The following is a 20,438-nucleotide window of genomic DNA, read 5'->3' as shown; positions in this document are numbered from 1 at the left end:
CCCCTGGGACATGCTGACCAGCTCTTGCCATGAACTTAGGCCCTTTTAGCTCTGTGAGCCAGAATATTATACTAATGTATGTTGAATTTGTTGTATGCTGAATGCAGTCAGTCTACGCGCCTATGCAGGAGCTGGAGGATCATTAACCCCCAAGGAGCCCATCAGGGGATATACCTGTACACATGTGACCTGGATAAGTCACATTGTCTTATCCATCTAATAATACATGTATGAATGTGGAGTCCCATGCAATGGCTAGATGGGCCAGCAGCCGCTGGTTTGAAGAACCATCAAGTCATTGCATGGGGCTCCACATTCGCTCGGATACGATACTGCACAACAGACCCATGCAGAATGTTGGCTTACCCCCGATGAAGGTAGCGGATTGAGTATCGCTCTAGAAACGCGTTGTTATGTTATTAGGCTGTTCCAGGGTGAGCATAGCTCCAAGGGTGAGTTTGGTACTGCTGTTGTAAGGGCTGGAGTCAATTTCTGGGGTATGACAGGGCCAAGTTAACTGAATATTATGGCCCTCTAGGGATAGTCCATCCCAATCCTATTATTGTACTTCAACCCATTTCCTCTAACCTCCTGTGTGCTAGGACTCCCCTGTCCTGCTGCCACCACGCTTACAGGTAAGATTGAACCATTGATTTTTATCCCTTACATGGTTTATATGGTTGGTTACCCCTATGTAGTTATATCCATCCAGCCATGATTGTCATTCTTGGTCCAGTCGTTCCGGTATAGAATTCTCATGGCATGTTTATTCTCATTTTATTCTATACTCAAGTTCTGATTTATATTATTACTGAACTTTTTTGGAATTCTATCCTATACACCAGAAAAAAAAAAAAAATAACAATTTTGATTTATATATAAAACAAAAAAGTACGACAAGAGGTAAAGGTTGAGGTAAATATAAAATGCACTAAAGATAACAGTAAATGAATACATAAAACCGGGACAGGCTACACAAAGTCATGTGACGTGGGACAATGTTGGTGGTGTCACGACGTGTATAATGTATAACGGGGAGTCTTAGTTCAGACACTAAACCCTCTCCTCACCACTTTTGACCTTGTTGAAAAGGGGTGTGTCCTATGATTTAGGGGCAGAGTTAGACATAGAGGGGTGGGGTTAACTAAGTTACCAGCTCACTGCACGGAGCCGACTCTTGTGCTTCACCATACAGACACATCAGTAGCTTCAATGTGTGTCACTTATATAGTGTAAATGCCACCATAAAAAGTGCAGTACATGTTCAGCTCCTATTCATACGGGTTATATACTGTATAAAGCTATATTCTCTCTTCATAGCAATGTATGGCGCATGCGCCATATTCCGGAGAAACATGGGACATGTCCTATCTTTCTCCTGGCTATGGGACGGTACAGTGCTCCACATGTGTGGCACTGTACCACTCCCGTACAGCGCCATGCGCCCATTGCCATATGTGGGGGGCGTATATACGTTGGTCGTATATACGTCCCCCACACGGCCGTGTGAATATCGCCTAAGATTGTTTCACCATAAACAAATTGCGTCTTAGATACCAACGTGGTGCGCTCTGGATGGGCTCGGTATCTATATCTGGCTACACTTTAACCCACTATAGTCTAGTAATCGTCCTACACGCGTTTCGCATTTCACATAATGTATACAGTGACCTGATGTGACCTGCCCATGGACCATGGCAGTAACGTAACGTATTGAGATGGGTAAAGCTCAGGCTGGAACAAGGGCTAAGAGTTACAGGATAAATGACTAAGAGCTTTAAGCTTAGAAAACTATTGTGGTCTGCTCTACATCCTGAAATACTCGAGAAACACAAACTCGCAGGAATTTATAGTGTTTGTCAAGATTTACTACTGGAGCGGCTGATACCTGAGCTTTTCTATAAAGATCTCAAATTAAATTAAAACAAACTCTTATTCTCCCTCGGCCCAAAAAAGTCTATAATGAAACAAAGGCGGCCACGACACGACGGCCCCCGCTCTACCGTATAATAACATCACTGCCGTCTACACCGCTACCAGCTACTGATTGTAATGCTTTATATTTATACTACTTTTACAGATCTGATTTGTGTTGTGTTTCTTTTATATGTTATATACTAGTTATATAGTTTTATTACCGTCTATTTTGTTCCCTTTGGTTATTGTAGTTGTTTCGATGGATGAAAAACGGAATGGATTTGCATGGCGTCCATCAGTATCCGTTTTTACGTCTTCTGATATGTGAGCAGGTAGTTGGACTCAAATACCCCGGGATTTTGGCGCACGCGTTCAGATTGTGGCACATCGGCGCCGGCATGCACGCGACAGAAATCGGGAGGCGTGGCCGAACGAAAACCCGACGGATTCGGAAAAACCGCTGCATTTAAAAAAAATAATCTGTCGCGGAGCTTGCACTTACCTTCACTCAGCCCGAGCCGGTGTATTCCAGTGCGTTCCGATGCTGTTCAGCGCAACAGCACCACCTGGTGGACGTCGGAGGAACTACCTTAATAAATCCCGGCCGGACCCGAATCCACCGCAGAGAACGCGCCGCTGGATCGCGAATGGACCGGGTAAGTAAATCTGCCCCAATGTATCTGTTAAAGCTGTTAAAAATAACGGCTCATTTGCTATCAATGGATCCGTTCCTGCCTATTTTTATTGTAGTTTTTATATATTTTATATAAAATGTATTTTTTCCGAAACAATTGTTTCATGTACGTACAAGGGAACGTAGGCGTGGGAGAGGGTGGTCGTTGTGTTTTGTGTGACAAATTTACAAAATGTTCAATAAATATCCTTTTGATTTACAATAAAAATTATTTTTCCAAGTTCTTCTATTTAGAATTTTTTTTCCAGATTTTTTTGTATTTTATTTCAAATTTAACATGAAGTTATTTTCTGTGTAACTTTTTCATTCTCCTTCCCTTCGCCACACATTTTCCTTATAAAGTTGCCTGTAAAAGAGACGGGTTTTTGATGTTGTGTTTAGAGAGATTAATATGTCATTACGGGGGTTATTATGGGAGAGGCGTTCCATTTAGCCGCTCGGGCTGTTCGCTCCTCTCTAGAGGGACATTTCCTCTACACAATTTTTTTTACTTTGAGACCAAATGCAGGAAAACTGTTAAGCCCCATTCTTGACTTTGAAGGCAAGGTGCAAGCTCATTGCGTCATCTGGGCAGGAGCTACAAAAAACTAACTTGAGTAGGTGTTTCCAATAAAACTTTGTTTCAATGGAGTCCTTTCTTCATCTGCTCTCATTAAACCTCCCAGTCCCCTGCGTGTTACCTGCAGGTGAGAGCATCAATAGAGTTAGTAAGAATGAATACAGCCCCTGACCATGCCAAGAAGCAGCTGCCGCCCCATGTCTACAGTATGGAGACCAAGTATCAGTGGTGTCTTCTGCAGCACACGACCATCCATGGTATTATACTGTTGAATACTCGGCTACTTTTTTATGCCGCTCAGACTTTGGGAAGCTGAAATTACAGTTTGAGTCTCACTTTCATGGTTAGTTTTCACCAATGTCACTATAATTAAGTTATATCCATGTGTGTATTATCTCTGCAGGCATTATAGTCAATACACAAAGTTCAGCTAACTACGATCTCCTTAGGGTTGTGTCTGAACACTGGTTTTGGTTAATTATGTACCACACCCAGCAGTTTCCTTTCTTGTTCAGTAACAGTTACCCTGCTGTGATTTTGACATCACATAAAAGGTCGTAGGAACCTATCCTCAGTGTTTATCATAGTTTACACTTGACCAAGCTTGCATGTATGCTGTCTGCTTATATCTGGTTTTTTTCTGACCCTTTGGCTTGTCTTCCTATTATCTCTTTTGTCTATCAATTTGGTACTTCGTTGTCCTCTTGGTTTTTGTCTGGTGACTTGTCTTATTTGTTTATTTGTCTTGTCCTCATCTGTTTTAATCACTTACAATTAAGCAGGGACCATCGCCCAGTTACTGACCATCACCCAGGGTGGTTTCAAGTAAGTAGGTAGGAAAGTCTGGGACATTCAGTTTCAGTGTTTACAGTCAGTGTTTGTCTTTCTACTCTCATGCCGCCCCCTCTTAGTTGTGTCTCATGAGGACAAAATTTTGTCATTAACTTTTTTATGTTCAATGTCCATGTAGGCATTGACCACTCTATGTAGACGCTGGCTTCTTTTTGATTTTTGTCTTTCCACTCCCAATTTATGAAGCCGATTCTGGGAAATGGTTATGACTATGGCTCCAACGGGGCTGTATTATGGAGTATTAGATGCTTGAAAGAAATACAAGTCATGATAATCTTCTTGTGGTAAGCAGGAGCAATGAATAATTGGTCATTAGCTCTTCCTCCAAAGTATTGGTGCTCCAGGTGGAATGATAGTTGTCCAGTTACTTGCAAATAATGGGGCTTATATATACTAAGGGTCAACGGATCGCACTTTCGTCGGATTTTAAAATTTTTTGGGGATTTGCGCCGCTGTGACAGGTATTTAACTGGGAATTGTGTCACACACTATCGGATTGTGGCGCAATTGCACAGGCTTTCATGCGACAGAAATCAGAGGTGGGCGTGCCATCGGACGATCCAACTGATTTGCACTGAGCGCGGGATTTAACTTTCATATTGTGTCGCAACCAATGCACTTACATGTACCGGGAAGAAGGTGAACTCTGTCGGACCTGAGAGGGGAAGCGACACATGCAGGATATCGGACGCACAATCTTTGTGAACTCTGTCGGCCGGGTAAGTAAATGTGCCCCAATGTCTTTATTACTTTCTTCTTGTGTAGAAGAAATTTAGTAAATCACACTATAATTAGTCATTAGTGGATAAAAGGGAAGCATGGTCTTCCTGACGTTGACCTTGTCCACTTCTGCCTGGAGATTGTCTGATTCTCTTCATGTCGGGATTTTAATGGACATGACCACGCCCTGAAAGCTCAAAAATTATCCAGATGGTGTATCATTTTTAAATCAAAGTAAATTTTAGCTAGAAACTATCAATATATCATAGAATCCTCTAGGTAGGGGAAAAATGAGAGTGGTTTAGACCCCTAAACAATGATGGGGCCATTCTCTGATGGAGCTAAGACAAACGTTTCATGTATCTCTTGTTCATTCTTCTTCTTATCCAAAAATGTTACATCCCAATGATTAGTCTTCCCCTCTCTCCCCTAAATTTGAATATTATTTAATCTTATTTTAATTTACCTTATTTTGTTCTAACACAGTCCTTGTGCCCATCATCCATGGAGAAAGGGGCATGAAAGAAACATTGTAAAAAACTAAATTTTTTTTATTGTTGTCCTTGTTTTTCCTTGTTATAGGGTGTTTTTAACTTTCTCACGGTGTGGAGCTTCCCTCCTCAGAGGTGACACAAACTTTAGACTTTTTATTGTTCATGTGTCGCATAGGTTGCCCTGAATAGAAGGGAGTCACGGCCCATTGAACTGGAAATTGTGAAGAAGTGAGAAAAGAGCCTCATTTATTTGGCAAAACTTTGCTGGAAAGAATGTGGTAAAAGTGTAAATCTAATTAGATATTTTACTGCCCTCAGGAGGTTACGAAATGAGGAGCTACCAACTGCTAATGGCAAAACAGTGTTGTCATCAAGGTCAAGGCGAGACCAAGCGAGCAGTTAACAACACACATTGGATCAACTACATAGAAAAGTATAGGAGGGAAACAGGAGTATAATAAAATATGTAAGTAAATACATTTTTACAGACAAAGGAATGATGGTCCTGACTGTAACCGAGTGGTGGGTCACTGAGCCGATGAAATGTTGTAAAGGAATAGCGGAAAAAAAACCACCAAAACAAGGGGAAGGGGCTGGCACGGCGCTACTCTTTTTCCCTCAACGGATGCAGGTACGTATAATATAAACGTTTATTTTTCAAAAATAGTGTAAACGCGTTTCGGGTTACAAAATTATAATTTCCAATTGTACTTGAAGAAGGGTTTTGTAACCGGAAACATGTTTACAATATTTTTGATGTTATACGTACCTGCCTCTGTTGAGTAAAAAAGAGTAGCGCCGTGCCAGCTCCCTTCTCCTTGTTTCCACTATTCCGTTACTTGATTTACCGGAGATGAATCCATCTTGGATGATCACGCCGGCTAGCTGAAGGGCTACCACTTTAACACTCTTTTAAATGCTCTTAATTGAGCGTAATAAGGTGAGCAAGTCTTTTGGGGGGACTTTTCTCGGATGTCTCTTTGCCATCTAGGAAAACCCCCTATTTTCAAAACCGTGAATACACGCCTTAAAATACCTGCTGAAATACTGCATGGGGCGCCATCCTCCATCATAATGGCTCATTTACTAAGGGTCTGAATCACGCACTTTCGTCGGGTTTTCCGAATTTTTCTGTTTTGCGCTGAATTGGCCCGGGATTTTGGCGCATGCGATCGGATTGTGGCGCAGTGGTGCCGGCTTGCATGCGACAGAAATCGGGAATCGTGGCCGTCAGACAACCCGACGGATTCAAACAAACTGCAGAATTTAAAAAACGATTTGTGTCGCAAGATCAAGCACTCACATGCACCAGGAAGAAGCAGGTGAACTCCGACAGACTTCGGCGCAACAGCGACACAAGAAGGAACTCGGACGCACAATGTTAGTGAATCGCACCGGACCCAAATCCACGGCGGACAACGCAGCGCAGGATCTCAACGGGACCGGGTAAGTAAATCTGCCCCGATGTTCTCAAGCTACACAAGTACCATAATCACACTGTAGCATTGTCTACTGAGAAGTACAGAATGTCCAAGGTGAGCTCAAACCTTCCCTTCTGTCCCATTAAAACGACAAGGTCCATCCAAAAGTGGTCAATACAGGAAATAGCATTCACCTATCCAGGCTGAGAGATGTTGATCAAAAGCAGGTAGCCTAGCGTACATGAAAAGTAGGACTAAACCAAAATGGATGTCGTGATCATATGAAAAAACATCTGGGTAGGGAAGGCTGTGGTAGCCTGCGGTATGGTGAAAACCAGATTGCCTGCAGCCTGACTCTTGAGTCCCTCAGCTACAGTAAACCACTCAAAAGGTATAAGGAAGGATTATTTTCCCCATATAGCTAAAAACCTGTTATGAGGTATCACTGAGTGGCCAAATGAGAAAAATATAATTTGGTTGTGCTCAGCAGGGATTAGCACCAACAGATGCCGATTTCTGAAACCATGCGCTCAACACCACCAGTGACATCTGCGATCAATGGTAGAGCATGCAGGTAGCCATTTTCCAGAGGATCCTGATGACGTCACGGAGAGCGATGATCCTAGAGTAAATCGAGGCTCGCACGCCAAGACTTGTTGCAGGTGTTACCGGCAGGGAATGAGCATGAACACACGAACCTGAAATTCTTGTTGATGTCTGGGTTCCTGGTCCTGAACGGGAAATGTTTGGCACAGATTGAACATTGCAGGTCCACTCATCACCAATGCTCAGCTGATGACAAGTACTCACAGGAAAATATCAGTGGTTTGTTTGTAGACACTCTAATAAAAATTGTATCTTTAGGTATCATCATGTGGTATTAGTAGGGACATTATTGGCATATTTTATTGTTGAAAATCCTCCTTCCTCTTCAGAATTACATTTAGAACCAGGGCAGACACAAGATGAAAGGCATATTCTAATCAGTTTGTGGAGCATTTTGTTCTGCGTTTCGTAGGGACTTACCCGTCCAAAAGAGTTCACAGAAAGTGCATTGTCCGGCGATTCACTAAGATCGTGCCCCCGATATTCTGCATGTGTCACTTCCCCGCTCAGGTCCACCGGAGTTCACCTTCTTTTTCCTGGTCAGTCCGAATCCATCGGATTGTCTGATCGCCCAACCCCCAATTTCTGTTGCATACAATCCGGCGCCGTTGCGCCAAAATCATATCACATTTGACACAATCCCCTTCTAAATGTCTGTCACAGCGGCACAAATCCCGAAAACGTTGGGAAGTCCGATGGAAATGCAATCCTCTGGAAATAAGCTCCAATTTGTATAATTCCAAATAGCATAGACATAATCCAGAACTATGAGTACTAACTACCTGGGTAGGGTCATGGGGGATAGCTCTATCACCCTTGTGGATTTTAGGGCTGTGCCCAACAGGGAACCCCCCAAAGTGCATAGCAGCCCCATCCTGGGCATATAGTGTGCCAAGGTGATTGAAGACAATTTTTAAGCTGGAAAAAATGAAAACTTGATGTTAAGACTTATGGGGTTTAATAGAACCATTCACAAAAATATACTTGACTGAGAAGAGGGGCAACCCGTGTTATTATATGGGGAACCTCCTCTTGGTGACATTGCAAGGCAGTGGGTGGGAGGGAATACTTGTGGGAGATGTGGAATGGCAGTCTTCTGTACTTCTTTTCGTCTGGATAGGCTGCCCAAATAATTTCCTGCTTTGCCCCACATATAATTCTTCTGTTCAGTAGTAAGGTTTATTCATTATTGCCCTTTTTATCTTAAAACTGTTGGTAACTGTATTGTGTGTATATTCTTTGTAACCATTTGTCATCCTTTTTTAATCTATCAATTGTTTTTGATGTTTGCACTGCACTTTTGTGTATTAAAACCATAATAAGTCTCTAATTGCAGTAATAAAGAGCCTGAGTATAGATAATTGATTAAATTGCATTCTGGTCATCAAATTCTTTTAGGAATCTGTATAAGACAGGCCCCCATTGCCTTAGTAAAGTATAGGTGGTGGCAGTGGATTAAAGGGAAGCTGAGATGCTAGGAGGGAAATGTAGTATAACTATGCCACCTGGGATTGGTGGGCAGGGTTTTATGTGGAAAATTGAGAGGCTCCCTAGTGTAGGTGCACCCTGTATCATTACCTGAGATTGGGGGGTACACAATTATTAATAATTGTAGTACTGTAAGGGTTTATGTTAGTCTTGTATGAGATGGATTTTCCATAAGAAATACCATGAAGGTTATCCAGGAAAGGTCATCCAGGTTTTGTAAATCCTTTCTTGGCAATAACTGGATCCACATCTATCTCCAAAGGGTTTTCTTCTGCTGGACTTTTGGTCCATTATGTTAGAACCTTTAGTGATCAGTGAATTATTTGGACATCTATAGGTTCTACTCTTATGCTTGATAAGACATCAACATTTTGATGCAAGTTAGTAGAATTCTTGTTAAACACAACAATTCTGGTGGAACCAATTTCATTTAAAAAGTGATGTTGAGCAAATGTTCAGGCTAAGAAGACTAAGCGATTTGTTGTCATTGGAGGTGCTAAGGCCAATTGCCTTAGAAAATATCTCTCTGCACAGACAGGATTTCCCAGACCAAACATTGCATCATTGAACCAAACTCAACATGTCAATTCAGTCCAGTGATTCCCAAAGGTGGGAATGGGATCTTTATGTTCAGCTGGCCTCAAAGCAAATAATTGATGTTAGAGTAAGGAAAAGGTATACAATTTTACAATATACTTTTTGTATTGATTGCTTTCTAGATCTCTGCTTGCTGTCCTGCTATAGAAAGCTTCATGTTTACTTCCAGTGGATAGAAATCTGTCCATGGTCATGTGATGGACACCAAGGTGCACGAGTTGTTACATCACAGAGAGTAATCAGAGTTTTGTGTTATAACGAGCCATGCACCTGTGTGACATCACGAGCCATGCACCTGTGTGATATCACATGATCAGGGATATATATATATATATATATATATATAACGAGCTGTGCACCTGTGTAAAATCACATGATCAGGGATATATATAACGAGCTGGGCATCTGTGTGGCATCACATGATCAGGGATATATATAACGAGCCGTGCACCAGTGTGACATCACGAGCTGTGCACCTGTGTGACATCACATGATCAGGGATATATATAACGAGCCGTGCACCTGTGTGACATCACATGACCAGGGATATATAACATATAACCAGGGACATGCATCCCCTCTATGCATGTGAGAATGGGAAGAAGAGTTGTCAGTGTAAGTGTTTGGTCATTCGTTAAATATTTATGGCTAGATTTAGTATTCCAATATCAGGATAAGAAGTGAACGAGCAAAAGCTGTAAAGAAAATATCTACCAACATAAAAAGAGAGAATCCTCCAAGCTTGTGGACTAAACTAAGATAAGAAGCCTTCCCCCGTTGGAGTATTCACCATAAGGCTTGGCCTCCACCGCTCACCATAAGGCTTGGCCCCCACCACTCACCATAAGGCTTGGCCTCCACCGCTCACCATAAGGCTTGGCCTCCAGCGCTGGAGGACGCTTCACTAGATAGTTCTCTCTTGTCTATGACTTCCTGATTCCAATAAACCAGGTCCTAAACCGGGAACCCTCACCTTCTCCATAGCCTACTACCTTTTTTTTTTACCATGCAATCTGAAAATTTGCTAGGTCACCCACAAAAGGAAGCCTTTTATTAAGAATTGTGTTTTCTTTTGCCACAGGCAGACAGACTAAATAAATACCGGCACAGACTTCTCGCTATTCCTCATCCCCGCGCATAATCCAAGAATCACAGACAATACGGGCTTTGCAGAATGAAAGAATTTTAATAAAAACACGCCATCCGAAACCCTTGTCAGCCCCTATACTTGACTCTTATAAAGAATTTATTTCATTACTAAAAGTGCTGTTGATTTAGTGTTACTTTCAGCACTTGAATTCTTGGAGAGCCTGAATAGAACGGCAACTTCCAAGATAAATATATTATGCAAAGTACGAAACCTTTCTTTGCCATTTACTGATACAAGTGAAAATCAATGTGTTTCCCATTTTGAGGTTCAAAGGGGGGGAAAGGGGGTGTGTTTCGGAGTTTTGTTGCCTTTCTCTCTTGCTCAGATGTAGGTTGTTTCGACATATGTATGGCTTATTTGACAAGCTGCCCTGAGACGGGAGCTGTTTCCGAAAGCCTCTACTGAGCCGCATACAATGACAAGCGTTGTGGTAATTCATATGAAGGGATCAGAAGACGAGGGCACCGTAACGTGTTGCCCATGAGAGATTACGGGGGCTGCTTAGGAACTTAATTATGTTATTATATGGGCTGCGGAATGATACGGACGCTTATTACCTATCACTTTACCCGTCTGTAACATGTGGGGAAATGTTGTGTAACCTTGGTCAGGAAATGGAGTCTGCCCCGGGGTGATCACTTGCCAAAACGTAAGGCTCAAGTACTAAACACCAACCATTCTTGGCAGACCTCAAGTGCCATTCACACGTCAATACTTGCATTCACGTCTACTGTAGTTGGCAGATGAGATTGGTTTACTGCTCCGTAAAATAGCACAGAATTAATTAGATTCTGAATTATTAGTGAACCTCAGCGTGACCTTATGGTTAGGCTCAACTCAGGTCTGGTTATGTCTGAGGAACGAATGAAAGTTGACATGAACCTGACCAGTCTGAGGACAATGAGGCTCCACATCACAACCTTTTGATTGAAGAGCGGTAGATGCTGAAAAATACTAGAAAGTGCTCATGGCTGATGAGGTGGAATTAGGTAGAAGGAGAAGTGAAGAATGATTGTCCAACACATGTTTGAGAAATTTTCATCAACATTCGGGTGAAACAAAACAAGAACTATCACTTTCAACAAAGAACTACATGCGTGGAGCGAGGAAGGTGGGGATTTTCTATAGTGTCTGCTGGTGGGGACTATAGCAAAAAACGTTTCCGGATCCAACGTGGTCTACAGGTCCAAACTGGCGGAGTTTGTGCCTGTATCTAATGTGAGGTGGGGGAAATTTAAAGACTGGTGTTTTAAATGCAAATCTGAATGAATCCCCCCCCAGTAACTGAACAGGCAGAATAGTGAGTGCAGCTCTTGGGTATAATGCAGTATATAACTCGGGATCAGTACAGGATAAGTAATGTCATGTATGTACAGTGACTGCACCAGCAGCAGAATAGTGAGTGCAGCTCTGGGGTATAATACAGGATGTAGCTCAGGATCAGTACAGGATAAGTAATGTCATGTATGTATAGTGACTGCACCAGCAGCAGAATAGTGAGTGCAGCTCTGGGGTATAATACAGGATGTAACTCAGGATCAGTACAGGATAAGTAATGTCATGTATGTACATAGTGACTGCACCAGCAGCAGAATAGTGAGTGCAGCTCTTGGGTATAATGCAGTATATAACTCGGGATCAGTACAGGATAAGTAATGTCATGTATGTACACAGTGACTGCACCAGCAGCAGAATAGTGAGTGCAGCTCTGGGGTATAATACAGGATGTAACCCAGGATCAGTACAGGATAAGTAATGTCATGTATGTACACAGTGACTGCACCAGCAGCAGAATAGTGAGTGCAGCTCTGGGGTATAATACAGGATGTAACTCAGGATCAGTACAGGATAAGTAATGTCATGTATGTACACAGTGACTGCACCAGCAGCAGAATAGTGAGTGCAGCTCTGGGGTATAATACAGGATGTAACTCAGGATCAGTACAGGATAAGTAATGTCATGTATATGCACAGTGACTGCACCAGCAGCAGAATAGTGAGTGCAGCTCTGGGGTATATTACAGGATGTAACTCAGGGTCAGTACAGGATAAGTAATGTCATGTATGTACTCAGTGACTGCACCAGCAGAATAGTGAGTGCAGCTCTGGGGTATAACACAGGATGTAACTCAGCATCAGTACAGGATAAGTAATGTCATGTATGTACACAGTGACTGCACCAGCAGAATAGTGAGTGCAGCTCTGGGGTATAATACAGGATGTAACTCAGGATCAGTACAGGATAAGTAATGTCATGAGTGTACACAGTGACTGCACCACCAGAAGAATAGTGAGTGCAGCTCTGGGGTATAATACAGGATGTAACTCAGGATCAGTACAGGATAAGTAATGTCATGTATGTACACAGTGACTGCACCAGCAGCAGAATAGTGAAAGCAGCTCTGGAGTATAATACAGGATGTAACTCAGGATCAGTACAGGATAAGTAATGTCATGTATGTACACAGTGACTGCACCAGCAGCAGAATAGTGACTGCAGCTCTGGAGTATAATACGGAATGTAACTAAGGATCAGTACAGGATAAGTAATGTCATATATGTACACAGTGACTGCACCAGCAGCAGAATAGTGAGTGCAGCTCTGGGTATAATACAGGATGTAACTCAGGATCAGTACAGTATAAGTAATGCCATGTATGTACACAGTGACTGCACCAGCAGCAGAATAGTGAGTGCAGCTCTGGAGTATAATACAGGATGTAACTCAGGATCAGTACAGGATAAGTAATGTCATGTATGTACACAGTGACTGCACCAGCAGCAGAATAGTGAGTGCAGCTCTGGGGTATAATACAGGATGTAACTCAGGATCAGTGCAGGATAAGTAATGTCATGTATGTACACAGTGACTGCACCAGCAGAATAGTGAGTGCAGCTCTGGGGTATAATACAGGATTTAACTCAGGATCAGTACAGGATAAGTAATGTCATGTATGTACACAGTGACTACAGCAGCAGCAGAATAGTGAGTGCAGCTCTTGAGCTCATTAGCAGAGGGTGTGTCGTGTGTGCAGCTGCTGTGTTTGTGCTCCTGAGTTCCTGGAGGAAGATCTATCCACCCAGTGCCTGCTCTCTCCTCTCCCAGGGAGGGAGTTAGGTTCTGGGGATGAGTGAGGGAGCCAAGTCCCAGGCTCCTGCTTCCCAGGCCAGGCCATCGGGAGGCAGGAGAGGACAGCAACCGGCCAGCGCTATGGAGGACTTAGGGGTGAGACTTCCACCAGGAGTCGTAGCAATGCGGCTCCTACTCCCCCTGAGAAGTGGAGAACCCAGAAGATGGATGTCCAAGTCGGTGCGGGTGAGAGCGGTCCTTCCGGGGCTGTGAAGCAGAGTGCTCACGGAGGTAAGGCTGACCATGGGGGGGGGGGGGGGGCTGGGCGGTGCAGGGGCCACGGGATTCCTTGTCCACCTATGCCTCCCTGGTCCAAAGCCACCTCTGTGAGTATGAAGAGGCGACTTAGACCATCAGGAGGCTCTGGGAGGAGCTGCGATGTGCCCGCACCAGGGTGAATACAGCGAAAAATTATTAAATGCCGACAAATTTGCAGACATGGCTGATAACAGAAAGCAAAGGCTGATGGGGTTGCAGCCTGCAAGCCAGGTTGAGGAGGAGGTTGATGATGATGACAATGAGCAGCAGGACACACCTGGCGGCCTGCAGGAAGTTGAGCAGGCCTCGTGCAGTGGGCCCCCAGCAGGACCCAGTGGTAACACTCAGGGGCGGACAGTGACAACGGCAGCCAGGAAGGGACGCTCATGGCGCAGATCGGGCTGCTCGAGGCAGACAGATTTGGCAGCCGTGTTTAAAGCTAAGAGGGAATGGAGACACGGGCCTTCCTATTGGTCTCTTGCGGGCGAGCCATATAGCGGAGTGGCGGTCCTTTTTACCTCACCAGTAGAATGCAGACGAGTTATTGAGTTAGAAATGGTTAGGTACCTGATCCTGGATGTCCTCATGAAGGGACAAGAACTTTGCCTAACTAACATTTATGGTCCCCAGTCCAAGTGGGAAGGAAAGTGTCTCTTTATAAAGATCAAGCCCAACCCTTTTACAAGTCGGCAGGTGGTCTTTGGAGGGGACTTCAATGCTGTCACAAGGCCCAAAAAAAGGGAGGTTCCAAAAACAAGCTGACTTATGATAGCGTCGCTCTTAATAGCATAGCTAGTGAGCCTCACCTGGCACACCCCATGCCACGCGGGTTTTATTTAAAGGAGGAAGCCATTTCTTCAGCAGTGTCCGTTGTTGAGGTGGAGTTCTCCGACCACTGTCTAATTTTGTTTTCTCTGAATGTTACAGAGACCCCCCGGATGGGAAGAGGCTACTGGAAGCTCAATTCGTCTCTCCTGGAAGAAGCGGAGATCAGACAATCCTTTGAGGACTTTCTTCAGAGCCAGGTACCATTGCTGGGCCTTTGTAGCAGTAAGTCAGAGTGGTGGGAGATGCTGAAGAAAAGGGTGGCGAGATTCTTCCGCCAGCTCTCGAGCCTCAGGACAAGTACCGCCTGTATCAGGGCCTGAGGAGGAAATTCGAGCATTTCGTCTTGACTGGAGGTCGTGAGGACATCTCCAGAGTGAAATCCTTGCTGAAGAGGTGTCAGTACGATAGACACGCATCTTTGGTTTTTGAGAGGGATTACGGGAAATACCGCTCGCCCGACCCTTACAGAAACTGCAAGATGTCAGTGAATGGTAAAGTTGTCACGGGACTGGTTGACAGTACGGGATCCCTGAAAAGGTCCAGATCAGGGATTCTGGAGGTCGTCAGATCCTTCTACTCACACCTCTTGGGCAGGAAGGATCTAGATCAGGATGTGATGTCGGCTTTCCTGGCTGAAACTGTCCCTGAGCCAGGAGTAGACCCCTCTCTTGATGTTTTCACAAAAGTGATCAGGGAAGAGGAAGTCAGCCGGGTGATTGAAGGGCTCGCCCTCAAGAAATCGCCAGGTCCGGATGGCTTAACATCTGAGTTTTATAAGACCTTTAAGGACGCCTTGGTGACCCTTTTAACTGAGGTATTCAATGAGTGTCTTTCCTCGGGCGCTCTGCTGAAGTCAATGAGGAGGTCAGGCCGGATCATCCTTTCAACGGGTAAGGACCAATCTTGTATTGAGAACTGGAGACTCATAGTGCTTCTCAATGTGGACAGAAAGGTTTTGGCAAAGGTGCTGTTTTATCGGCTGGTGCATTTTGCAACCCGGCTCCTTTCTGGGACCCAGCACTGCCCTGTTCCAGGCCGCAGTACATTTAGTGCTGTGCTTTGTGTCCGGGAGGCAGTGGAACAGGGCAGGGCTGGTAACTGGAAGGGGTACTTACTGTCCTTGGATCAGGCAAAAGCATTTGATCAGGTTGACCACGAGTACCTCTGGTCTGTCCTTCTGAAGTATTGCCTGCCGGCGGAATTTGACAATTGGCTAAAGGTTTTTGTATACAGGGGCAGAAATTTTCTCGCTTGCGAATGGTTGGATTGGCCGCTCTTTTGAGGTTGGTTTTGGTGTTTGCCAGGGTTGACCTCTGGGCCCACAACTGTACGTGTTCGCGGTCGACCCTTTCCTTGACCGTGGGCTGTTGGTGGGAGTCGAGATGGACCGGGCTGCACCTGAAGCCACCCTAAGGGTGGTAGCATATGCCGATGATGTCACCGTTTTTGTTTCCTTGCGAGGGGAGGCACAATGGGTGATGTCAGAGGTTGACCGTTACTCAGAGGCTTCTGGGTCCAAGATCAACCGGGATAAGTGTGAGAGTCTCTGGCTGGGAGAGGGGGATCCGGGCTTTGATCTCCCGGACACTTGGCCAGGGGGATTACCCCATGCAAAACTGGGACAGCAGGCTTAAGATTGCCGCCCAGAGGGTGGACTAGTGGAAGGGTTGGTCTTTGACCCTCAGAGAAAGGGTGAATCTGATCAAAACTTACCTGCTCCTGTTACTGATTTATCTGGGCAGTGTGTGCATGTTTCCAGAACCCCTCTGGACTCGGTTTTTTATGGGGGAATAGGCTGAACCCAATTAAGAGGGAGGTTACTTACTGCACGAGGAGACAAGGAAGGTTGTGTATGGTCAACCCTGTGGTATTCCTAGTGAATACCTTTCTTAAGATCAATATCTCAAACCTCTGGAAAGAGAGGGCTCCTGCATGGGTATACTCCTGTAGGGGATGGTTTTGGTCTTTCTTACAGGAATGGGAGAAAGGAGGGCAAGTGAACGATCTTCGTACACCGCATGGGCATCTTCCGGCTGCGGCGGTTCTTAAGGTGATTTGCCGGTGGGGTCTGAGAATGTGGGAAATCAGGACCATGTCAAGGCAATTCCTTGACAAGAGGGTTCTGTTGACCCATTTCCAGAAGCCTCTGGCCCTCAGGGATTGCCCTAGTTGGGATCTGGGGGTAGGTTTAAGTCTTTTGAATTCCATCAGGATCCCTTTGAAGTTCTGGGATGTGGCTGCTTCCATGGAAAGAAAGGGATTGTCCCCAGGAGGAGTTGCTTTGGCCTGCTGGAGAGCATGGACCACTTCCTGCTTCAGTGCCACTTTAACACAGAGGTGTACAACTGGGTGGGCGCTTCCATCCATTGGCCCGGGTTGGACGGTCTCTCCTATGCGGAGTGGGCCGATAGAGCATTCAGAGGCCTGGGTGGCTGGGACTGCTGCACGTTACTCCTAGTTAATCTAGTGGTTAGGTACCACGTGTTTAGTATCGATACAGCGCAAAATCCCTTCGGTGGGTGAGGTGGTTAGGGACATTCTGAAGGTGGGCTCTCTGGAGTATGAGAGGCTGGGCACGGGGAGGGCCTCTCTCCTTTGGAGGGGGTTCTCCTTTAGTGTCCCTTAGTCTGTCATCTCTGCTCCTGGTGTTGGGCTGATTCTGCACAGTAGATTTTTGTTTTCTGTTCTGAGTATATAGAGATGTAAGGGCTGCAGGCGCCAAACCTGGTCTTTATGTGGTTGGTTTATATGATTGTATTCATCATGTTGTAAATTTATATTGTATGTATATATTGTATATAGTGTGGTTTGGGATATAGTGTTAGGTTGGGAGGGGGGTGATGGTGGTGGGATTTGTACACAGTGATTTCACCAGCAGAATGGTGAGTGTAGCTCTGCTGTGTATCTGCTTTCAGCTCCTCCCTTGAAATTTGTGCAGGAAAAACTGACTGCACTAGGATGATGAATCGTGAAAATTGCGCAAGAGCGAGTATCTTCCGAGAGATGCATCTTCCATTCCGGAGAACCTTTCACAGCTGTAGATGGGAAAATCCATTGACATGATGCAGTACCCTATTTCCCCTGTGGTGGCACTGCAGGAGAGTATTTGCTTCCATGTTCTGTTACAGACACTCATCGTTGTGGGTCCATCTTCTCAGATCTTCCCTATCAAATCATCATTTATTTGATGGAAAGAAGGAGAAGACTGGGTCACATCTTCATATGAAGGAGTAGAGGTGTCCTGAAGGCTGTGGTCTTAGCAGATCCTAATTTTTTATGTGATCCTTAAATTACAGTCATTACACGTTCACCTCAAATGTTTACTCTCCAAAGCCGCTGCCTTTCTGAACACTGGGAAAGCCTGACTATTGATCGGAGCGCTCCCTTATAAATCTTTAATACCTGGTGTATGTGGCCGTTCCCTTCCCAGCAGTCGTGGTCTACCGCCCTCCCCGAGGAGAGGCTGAGCTGGAGGTAATTAGGACCAGGCCCGCTCCCCATGCCGACTGTAAGGTTCTGTGCAGAACCCTCATCCAGACAATTGCACAATTGTGGTCGGAGTGCACTTGTTGTGACCTTTGACCTGCGGTGACATTGGGCATTTTTCAGCATTGACATCACACGGGATATTACAGACATAGCTGCAATAATTTAGTCAGCGACTTCCACAGAAAGTCTTCATGAGACTGATGGTTTATTATGACAATTGTGTCCTGGAAATAACTGCTATAAATATTACTAGTGTGAACTTAGGCAATAGTGAAAACCACTGGCTGAGAGATCTGCACGTGGGCTCCATGAGTCACTGCTCTATCACATTTACTGGGGTTACCTTACCAAAACAGTCTCTTCTCAAAAAATCCATATTCTAGCAGCTCCTGGTGGAAGTAGAATCTACTGTATGTCCCAATGTCCGGAGAAGCGAGGGGCAACTAACCGATGTACCGTTACATGGACTGGGTGTGCATTGGGCATTGACTCTGAGGCTCTAGGGTGTTGGAGTTAGCAGTATAGCTTCCTCCTTCGTGCCCTCCATCTCCCTTTCACTTTGTGTTTCCCCAGCTCCCTGTGATATTGTAGCCCCTCTGATATTGTGCCCCCAACAACCATTAGCTCCCCCTTTAATTGTTGCCCTAGCAGCTTGCCCTCTTATTTTCTCCACCTCCTACTGTGCCACTCCCAGCAGACCCCCCTCTTATTGTGCCCACCAGCAGCTCCCCCTCTTATATTCTCCACCTCTTACTATGCCCCCCAGCTGCACCCCCTCTTATTGTGCCCTCAGCAGCCATTAGCTCCCCCTTTTCTTGTTCCCCCAGCAGCTCCCCCTCTTATTATGTCTACCCCTTACTGTGCCACTCCCAGCAGCTCCCCTCTTATTGTGCCCACAGTAAAATAATGAACACATTTACTCACCTTTCCCCGTTCTCCCCTCAGCAGTTTCTCTTCTTCTGCTGTATGTAGCTCTAAAGGCAGCAGGCAGAGATGACATCATCACATGGCGCCTGCTGGTTCTGCTACACAGCAGAGGCAGAGGCAGGAAGCTGTCAGCTCCCTGCATTATCACTGTAATAAGCTCTGTACCACTGTAATTACCGTCTTAACTTCCCGCCAGGCAAGACTGAGCCCAAAAATTGGGACTGTTTCACTGGGATGGTTGGAAGGTATGAACATGTACTGACTGTGCTCTGGAGTATACAAAGTAAATGCACTGTGGGAGCTTCTGCTCCTCTGCCCTCATTGCTCTGAGACAGGGGGTCTACAGCCATTGCTACAATAAGATGGCAGCATGAATGACTGGAGGACAGTAGATATGACAGTACCAGACCCGATATAGGCCTGACATATATTCACTGGAGCCCCTTCTCACTGTGTGGCCTTTCCATGTGCTAATTTGAGGGATCATAAGCTTCAGACGCACCATGAGACACATTGGCAGTCGACCTTCAAGTTGACTATAAATCCCTTTTTTTAAAAAATATATAAATCACTCAATGGCCTAAACATATGAAACACCGGTGCACACGTCCTTGGTGCTCTTTGCAGCTGATTATCCAATTGTGATGCACGCTGTTCAATTATACGCCATAAAAGGCGCAGAAAGGGGAAACTTTGGGAAAGTGCACGCAGAAGGCCCTTCATGTGTTCGGCGCACCATGTGACATAACTGTGTCGGATTCTAGACATAAATGTGTCACAAACATGGACTAAGCTCCATCACGCAAAGCACCGCGACAAAATTACATAATAAATACACGTGCTCCAAAGACACCTTTATTCCTGCAAACTTAGAAATAAAAACTAGCGCAGACAGAAAACGATATATCTGAGCCAATGGGGGTCATTTACTAAGGGCCCGATTCGCGTTTTCCGTGTTACTCGAATATTTCCGATTTGCGCCGGTTTCCCCTGAATTGCCCCGGGATTTTGGCGCACGCGATCGGATTGTGGCGCATCGGCGCTGGCATGCAGGCGACGGAAATCGGGGGGCGTGGCCGAACGAAAACCCGACGGATTCGGAAAAAAAGCCGCATTTAAAACAAAAAAATCTGTCTCGGAGCTTGCACTTACCTTCACTCAACCCGGCTCGGTGAACTCCAGCGCGTTCCGATGCTTTTCAGTGCATCAGCGCCACCTGGTGGACGGCGGAGGAACTACCTTAATGAATCCCGGCCGGAACCTTAATCCAGCGCAGTGAACGGCCGCTGGATCGCGAATGGGCCGGGT

This window comes from Engystomops pustulosus, chromosome 1 (assembly GCF_040894005.1).
Source record: "Engystomops pustulosus chromosome 1, aEngPut4.maternal, whole genome shotgun sequence".
Taxonomy (NCBI): domain Eukaryota; kingdom Metazoa; phylum Chordata; class Amphibia; order Anura; family Leptodactylidae; genus Engystomops; species Engystomops pustulosus.
This window is presented reverse-complemented; position numbering follows the sequence as displayed.